This window comes from Montipora capricornis, chromosome 1 (assembly GCF_036669925.1).
Source record: "Montipora capricornis isolate CH-2021 chromosome 1, ASM3666992v2, whole genome shotgun sequence".
Lineage (NCBI taxonomy): Eukaryota > Metazoa > Cnidaria > Anthozoa > Scleractinia > Acroporidae > Montipora > Montipora capricornis.
In genome coordinates this window covers 41,937,877-41,945,376 of record NC_090883.1, presented here as the reverse complement: position 1 = coordinate 41,945,376, position 7,500 = coordinate 41,937,877, and the positions used below count along the sequence as shown (strand labels likewise).

The 7,500-nt window shown below is 40.6% G+C and overlaps 1 protein-coding gene across 3 annotated transcripts in view; it reads left to right on the top strand.

Annotated features, from left to right (window-relative positions):
• The window catches only part of LOC138044476 (uncharacterized), a 29,675-nt gene that overhangs the window by 896 nt on the left and 21,279 nt on the right, over window positions 1-7,500 (top strand). Inside the window, exon 1 of one of the 3 annotated variants that reach the window (XM_068890995.1) lies at window positions 6,375-6,648. The exons of the other annotated variants lie outside the window; for them this stretch is intronic. The gene's annotated coding sequence lies outside the window, so the exon portion shown is untranslated. Of the gene's footprint in view, window positions 1-6,374; window positions 6,649-7,500 lie in introns of those variants that run through there. 3 annotated transcript variants of the gene reach the window in all.

The window sequence follows — 7,500 nt, the reverse complement described above, 5'->3', positions numbered from 1 at the left end:
GATAGCAACATGTTAGTTCGACCTGCAATAAGATCTGCAAGAACAACTGGTGATAGAGCTTTCTCTGTCACCGCGCCAGCGCTTTGGAATACTTTACTACCTTCCCTTAGGGTAGAGGACAATATGAACATCTTTAAGAGAGAACTGAAAACTTAGCTTTTTAAACAGGCTTATTTCTCTTAAATTTGACATATATTTTTTTAGACGTTAGTATTATTATTCTTCTGCTTTTTCCTTTACTATATATGATATAAATAATGTACATATATACACATTTTTGCCATAGAATTTGAGAATATTTAGCTCAGATTTGCATAATTAGATTTTATATTTATATTCAGTTGTATTCGTAAGGCGCATAAGATCATATATTGTAATGCATTTTTCGCCATAGAAGTATTATTATTATCATCATGGCCATACATGGACTAATCTTGATTAACTTTAAATTCCAAGTTCCACCGACTTGATTCACCGACTTGATTTACTGGATTCTCTCCACTAACTGGATTTTGTGTGTACACAAAATCTTACGGAGGACTTCAGAATGAACCCTGAATTCTTTGTCGGCTATCGTATCTGTCATCTCTCCGGATATAGCAAGGTGAAAGGTTACACTGCTCCACCATAGTTATAGCTTCCTCACAGTATAGCATTCATAGTATAAGTTCAATCACAGCCAGCCACGAGGGTAAGCCCTCCGGCAAGTAAGGAGAGAGTCACTCCCTTATATTTTTTATAAGCCTGCTTTTATACTCTTATTCTAAGCATCTAAAAAGTTCTATTGCTATTTATAATGTATTGCAAGGTCTACTATTTGTGGAAACTGCTGAGTTACATCTAATAAATTTTCTGGAATATTACAGATTGTAAGATAATTCTAGAAAAGTCTGGAATTGCATGACAAATATAGTAAAAGTAATTCTAATCCTCATAGCAAGGCCGATTGGAACTCATTCCGCTCTGAGTTCGTCTCGGTCTCACGTAAATACCCCCTTAGACTCGCATTGAAGAGGAGGCAGGCATGAACTCGGAAGCAGTGCCCTATTTATTTTAGAAACATCGGTTGGAAGACAAGTAGAACAATCCGTTTCGGTACGGTATGACCGGAATGTTTGAAATCACTTTGATTGTGACTTCTTTTCACTGAATGATTTGACCGAATTGTTATTAAATGGAATTTCTGACGTTCAGTCAGAAATTGCTATTCTGACGGCACGATGTAGAGGCTCGGGTATTGTCTAGGGATTCTGGGGACTATTTAAAGGTTTTGTTGGGAAATGTTAATCATTCTACGTCAGTCAGTCTTAGGTTCACTTCCTTTAATTTTATATCATATATTTTATGGTTTACTCTGTTTACCTCTTCCCCGTGGTCTGGTGCCACTGCATTAGATGGGGAATACGTTTCCACAGATTTTTTGGCCACATCTTAAGGGTGGTTTTTTAGTGGTTTTTCGTATCTGGCGTGGCACACCTATTTCGCTTTAAATGCCTATTATGTCTACGTCTATCCTTGTAAAGACTGTATAACGATATGTATATGTAGTGTGCTCTAGATGACTGACTGGCTCATCCTAAATAAACTATTTCACATTGAATGTCTCGGGTTTAGTGTAGGCAAAATTTGCCTTTTTCATTTGCGCCGTATGCAGGAAGCTCACATGACTCTCTCTGATTGGTTCTTGAATTGAGGCTCAAAGAATATCCGAAATTTCAAAGCGGAAATTTCCGTCGAATGGAAAGCTGCATTAGGTCATTACCGCAATTTTGGTAGTATGACGAAAAGAAGAAATAATTGCTGTTCAGCAGCATGTATTCAGGAGTTTCGCCTTTTTGTGTTTGGAAATAGAAAAATGGTAAGATTTTAACTTTTTTTTTCAAAGCATGCTTGATAGAAATCTTGCTTTAATCTTGCAAAATTGTGATTAGGATTTATTTTAGAAAAAGATTAATTAATTGAAAGGTACTGAGCAAATTCGTAATGTGTGTACCTTATGGAGGACAAAGTTGCTATAAATACTCGGATTTATATTGCTGGAAACTACACTGGGAGTGGTAACTGATCTGGCGTAAGAAAGCGATCTGCCGTCATTTCTCCTCCTAGCTTGGCACCAACAGGACAGGCGTAAGCGACGCTCGGGCCGGCTAAACTCCCCGTCCCTGGTATGGACGGTATATGATTCCGCAAAGTACTGGTTCTTTCTTCCTTCATCTCGCACACGCTAATGCGACAAGGAAGGACAGCTCTTAATTTAATCAAAGAACATGCACCGGTCGAACAGCACCTGCGTGATCACAGATAAAAAGCAAGCGTGGGATGAGCTTTTAAAAACTAAGATCAAAGAAACCACTGAGATGAATATCTAAACCATACAACTTAGAAATAAAAATAGCAAGGTTTGAATATCAACTATATCTCATGAAAAGAAAGATACTACGACAAGGAGTAAGGTGCGGATTAATCCTTACATTTTGATACCAGTCCGCCGGAATTGAAGCGACATACGAAGGGTTTTGGATGACGTTGATGGATGGATGGATGGATGGATGACGCGGCTTTGAAGTTTGCCGGAGAATCACTAAATTTGAACAGAACTGGAACATCCCCTGTTAGTGTAAACAAAGCTGTGTTCGCTCGTTAAGATGCTGGATTAGAAGTAATATATAAAAGAACGAGTGCGAGTGTTTCGTCAGGGGTTCCAAACACCGGGAAACACGAAAACACGAGGCCGCAGGTCGAGTGCTTTTATTGTTTCGAGGTGATTGGAATCCCTGATGAAACACGCAGCACGAGTTTTTTAGATGACTTCTCAAACGAAACAATGAAAAATATGGGGTGATATTCTTTTTTTCCATTTTTCTCCCCAACTGAAGGAACAATAACTTATGCATCTATGCAATTTTGCCATTTTCCGTAATATTAAGCCCGCCGCACACGGTGAGGAAAGAGCTGAGCAAACTGCCTCGCGAGGCGGTTTGCTCAGCCGTTTTCTTACCGTGTGCGGGGAACTTTTGGTGTGAAATTGGCCTAGCGAGGCCGTGCGGAAAAAATCAAACATGTTTGATACTTTTCGCCTCGTGAGGCAAATTCCTCATTGTGTGCGGCCATCGTGAGAATCGAGCTGAGCTTGGTCAATGAAGCATCCAATAAAAATATTTGGCATTCTTACGTGACTTCAGTGAGGTCGGAATTTCTTCCTCCGACACCATCCTGAACTGCTGGAGTCACGTGAGTATGCCATGTATTTTTATTGGATGCTTGATTAAACCAACCTCAGCTCGATTCTCACGATGGCCGCACACAATGAAGAATTCGCCTTGCGAGGAGAAAAATATCAAACATGTTTGATTTTATCCTCACGACCTCGCGAGGCGAATTTCTCACCAAACTTTCCCCGCACACGTGAGAAAACAGCTGAGCAAACCGCCTCGCGAGGCCGTTTGCTCAGTTCTTTCCTCAACGTGTGCGGCGGGCATTACGTTAACCACAGGCGGCCCAGAGTCGGAAGGTAAACAATTATAAGGATTTGTATAGCCTGTGTACAGACCGCCCCTCCCCTCAAAAAAAAATCGGAGAGGAACGGTCTGTGATTTACCGTTAGTAATCGTGTTCCGGAATAATTTTGCATACATTATTTAGTAATCTACGCTGACCAAAATTTGCGTGGCTCATATTTCGTTTGGAGCTAAAGGTCAATGGTAGATTTCAAACGTGCATCGAAGAGCGTCTCCGATAGTTTTAAGATACCTTGGCTTTATAGCATAGAAGCACTCTTTAAAGGAGAGGATGTATTTGCAAGTCTTCCAACCAGGTACGGCTCTGATCTTCAAAACAGCACAGATCGTTGCCGATTAGCTGTTATTTTACTCGGTGTGTACATTCTCAAATCTTCCATGGCATCACGCTTTGTAGATTGTACTTGAGAATGGCTAGGCTGGTTGGGATTACATTGACTGGTAAGGAATAGCGGGAGACGTTTTCGAGTGGACAATCTTTTGAATAGTGCTATATTCACCTCGTGAAGAGCGCTTTCGTTTCTTTTGCGCTGACAATTCCTACAAATGTACGTCGAATCGATTTCCACTTTACACTCCATAGACAACAATTCCGCTCTCACTTTAAAAGAAAAACCTCTTTGACAATCAAAAAGATTTTTATTCGTATTTTGTACCGTGCTCGAAGTACACACGAACGAACTCATCGTAAAATCTCTCACGGTGGTTCTCACGGTGTTGTTGTGGAGAAATAAAAATAAAAGCCAATCAAAACTCGTTGTTTCAATGATGTAATGATCGATGGGTAATAACCAATCAAATCATTTTCCACACATTCCAGGAAAAATCACGTGGTATGGAACACGATTATCAACGGTAAATCACAGACCGTTCCTCTCCGATTTTTTGTTGAGGGGAGGGGCGGTCTGTACACAGGCTAGATTTGTATGGGAATCTTGATAACAGACTGAAAAAGATATTTACCCGCAAAAGTTCTCAATAAAAAAGCCGTACTTTATTGTCATGGTGAATTTCTTGCTTTTTGTGTGGTTTTTTGCCTGATTGAAAGCGATTTAAGCGACTTCTCAAATTCTCGAGTCGTCACTCTTCCCTAAATAAAGGAAAGGCTGGCAACTCATTTCTAACTTACCTCAGATCTCGCCGAAAAAATTCACACTTCTCCGGCATCAGTCACGCTCAAACTCCGGCGATGGCTACACGGATAAATTTACTTCTCCTTGACCAAGTTTCAAGGTCCAGCGAGTATCCATTGCTGAGAAACTGCGAAAAATATTCAAATTTTCAAACTCCTTCGAGGCTCGCTAACAACCAATTTTGACACGGCTGGTCAACGGTTCACTGAGCCTCCATACGGTGAGCGCAAACCTACGCAAGTGTACCCATAGTTGGGCAGAGCAAAACAAATCCCAGACTCGTCCCCAAATACCTGCCTGCGGTCATGTTCGAGTTTCTAAATCGGCGAACGATATTAAAAGTTCCACACTGAAACCTTAAACACTGCTCCCATCGCTTTGGTTGCCCCACCGTATGTTATAAATCCGGATTTTCATCGAACTCCGTAAGTACTGAAGCTGTTTGAAGCCTCACGCGTGCAAAAATCCCCTTGTCCGATGACACTCGACACCACGGCTGTTTTTTTTGTTGTTGTTGGAAAAAGTATAGTTTTGTTAAGTGAATTGCTTTGAGCCAAAGAAATCACCGCACCGTAATTTCTACTGTCCTAAAAACAGAGAAGCGAGATTGTAACTCGGAAACCTTTCAGGTATTCCGAGTAATAATTGATCGATATCGCTTGATGCACCGGTGTGAGAAATAATTTTGAACATTTCAACGCAACTGGAAGCGCAGAAACAAAGCACAGATGATTTCAACGATGGCATTTTCCCTGGACTCTCAACAGAAAAATGTGTCCAAAAGGCTGAAAAGGTGCAGCGACCTTTTCATATGAATTTCTTCTGCAGTCATGATAATGTCAGTTGTTGAAGGATGAAAAACAGGATTGAGTTTCATACACTAGTAAATACCTTCGACTGCGTTTCAAACTCCATCCAAACAGCTTCAGTACTTGCGGAGTTCGATGAAAATCCGGATTTATAACAAACGGTGGGGCAACCAAAGCGATGGGAGCAGTGTTTAAGGTTTCAGTGTGGAACTTTTAATATCGTTCGCCGATTTAGAAACTCGAACATGACCCCAGGCAGGTATTTGGGGACGAGTCTGGGATTTGTTTTGCTCTGCCCAACTATGGGTACACTTGCGTAGGTTTGCGCTCACCGTATGGAGGCTCAGTGAACCGTTGACCAGCCGTGTCAAAATTGGTTGTTAGCGAGCCTCGAAGGAGTTTGAAAATTTGAATATTTTTCGCAGTTTCTCAGCAATGGATACTCGCTGTACCTTGAAACTTGGTCAAGGAGAAGTAAATTTATCCGTGTAGCCATCGCCGGAATTTTGAGCGTGACTGATGCCGGAGAAGTGTGAATTTTTTCGGCGAGATCTGAGGTAAGTTAGAAATGAGTTGCCAGCCTTTCCTTTATTTAGGGAAGAGTGACGACTCGGGAATTTGAGAAGTCGCTTAAATCGCATTCAATCAGGCAAAAAACCACACAAAAAGCAAGAAATTCACCATGACAATAAAGTACGGCTTTTTTATTGAGAACTTTTGCGGGTAAATATCTTTTTCAGTCTGTTATCAAGATTCCCATACAAATCCTTATAATTGTTTACCTTCCGACTCTGGGCCGCCTGTGGATTTAGGGCGACGAAAACGGTTTACGAAGAACGCGTGTTAATCGAAAAAGCCGCGTATTCCGTCGTCAACCAAATATAAGAACAAATGGGCGGTAACAATTTTTGGGGAATGGCAAATTTCTCGGTCGGTTATAGTATATCCAGGAGGGCTCTTTAAATTCTATGATTCACACAAGGTCGCACAGCTTACCACCAGCACCAAAGAAATGGATGCAGTAACCTTGAATTACTGCCTTAGCAAGTTTGTGATGGAAGTGGCCAAGAAGTCAGGGGAGAGATATCCACCGAAGGCCGTTTATGGAATAATTTGTGGTATCCGACGCTATCTGGAGGAGAAGAATGGTGAAGAGGCGTTGAATCCTCTTGATAATAGGGATCGAAGGTGAGGTGGATGGCTATCATTTGTTCAATAAAAATGTACAGCTATGAAAGTTATAGTCTTTGTAATCGTCTCGTTCAAGGGTTCACCCTATTTCGTCGATCGTCTATGAAAATCAAGGTTAATTATATCAAATAACATTCAGGTCATTCTTGGAATTGTTGTTAACGATGTCAATTAATTAAGTAAAGCACTGCGAGGATCATAGCTTTATTTGATTTCATATCTCATTTCGTTCATTGATGGATTAATTAGTTATTGAAAAATGCTCATTAAAATGCAAGTGTTTGATCTGAGATCGAAACCATGTTTGATCTCAGATCAAAACCCTTAAGATTTTCATCTGAGTGTTCATTGGGTATCATGGTTCATGTACGTGATGCATGAATAATTAATGAGTGGAAACGTGGAAAGGTCTCTTTTACTGGTAATCATAAAAATTACAATTTCTCGATTGTTATTGGTTTAAAAAAAAACTCCTATTTTCCACCAATTCACTTACCAAGTTGTTATCGCATAGTTCGTTATTGGGCAGTTTGTTATCGGACAGTTCAATGAACCAATCATATTCAAAGTTGTACTTGAAATCAACCAAAAACAACCTTGGCTTCAATCACCACAGAGACAGTAATTGGGCTTACTTTCTTCTTTCAGAGCGACGATATTAAACAATTTGCGCCTCCTTTGTCAGTCTTCTAATGAAAAATTTCCCTTTCTTTCATAACTTGGCTCTTCGTCTTTTCCGGAAATTGTAATTTTTATGATTAAGGTAATAGGACTCCGTGTCGTCCAACTTGGTCTGAGATTATACAGGTGATAACAAAATCGCGATCGGACGACCGCGCAGCGGAGAGG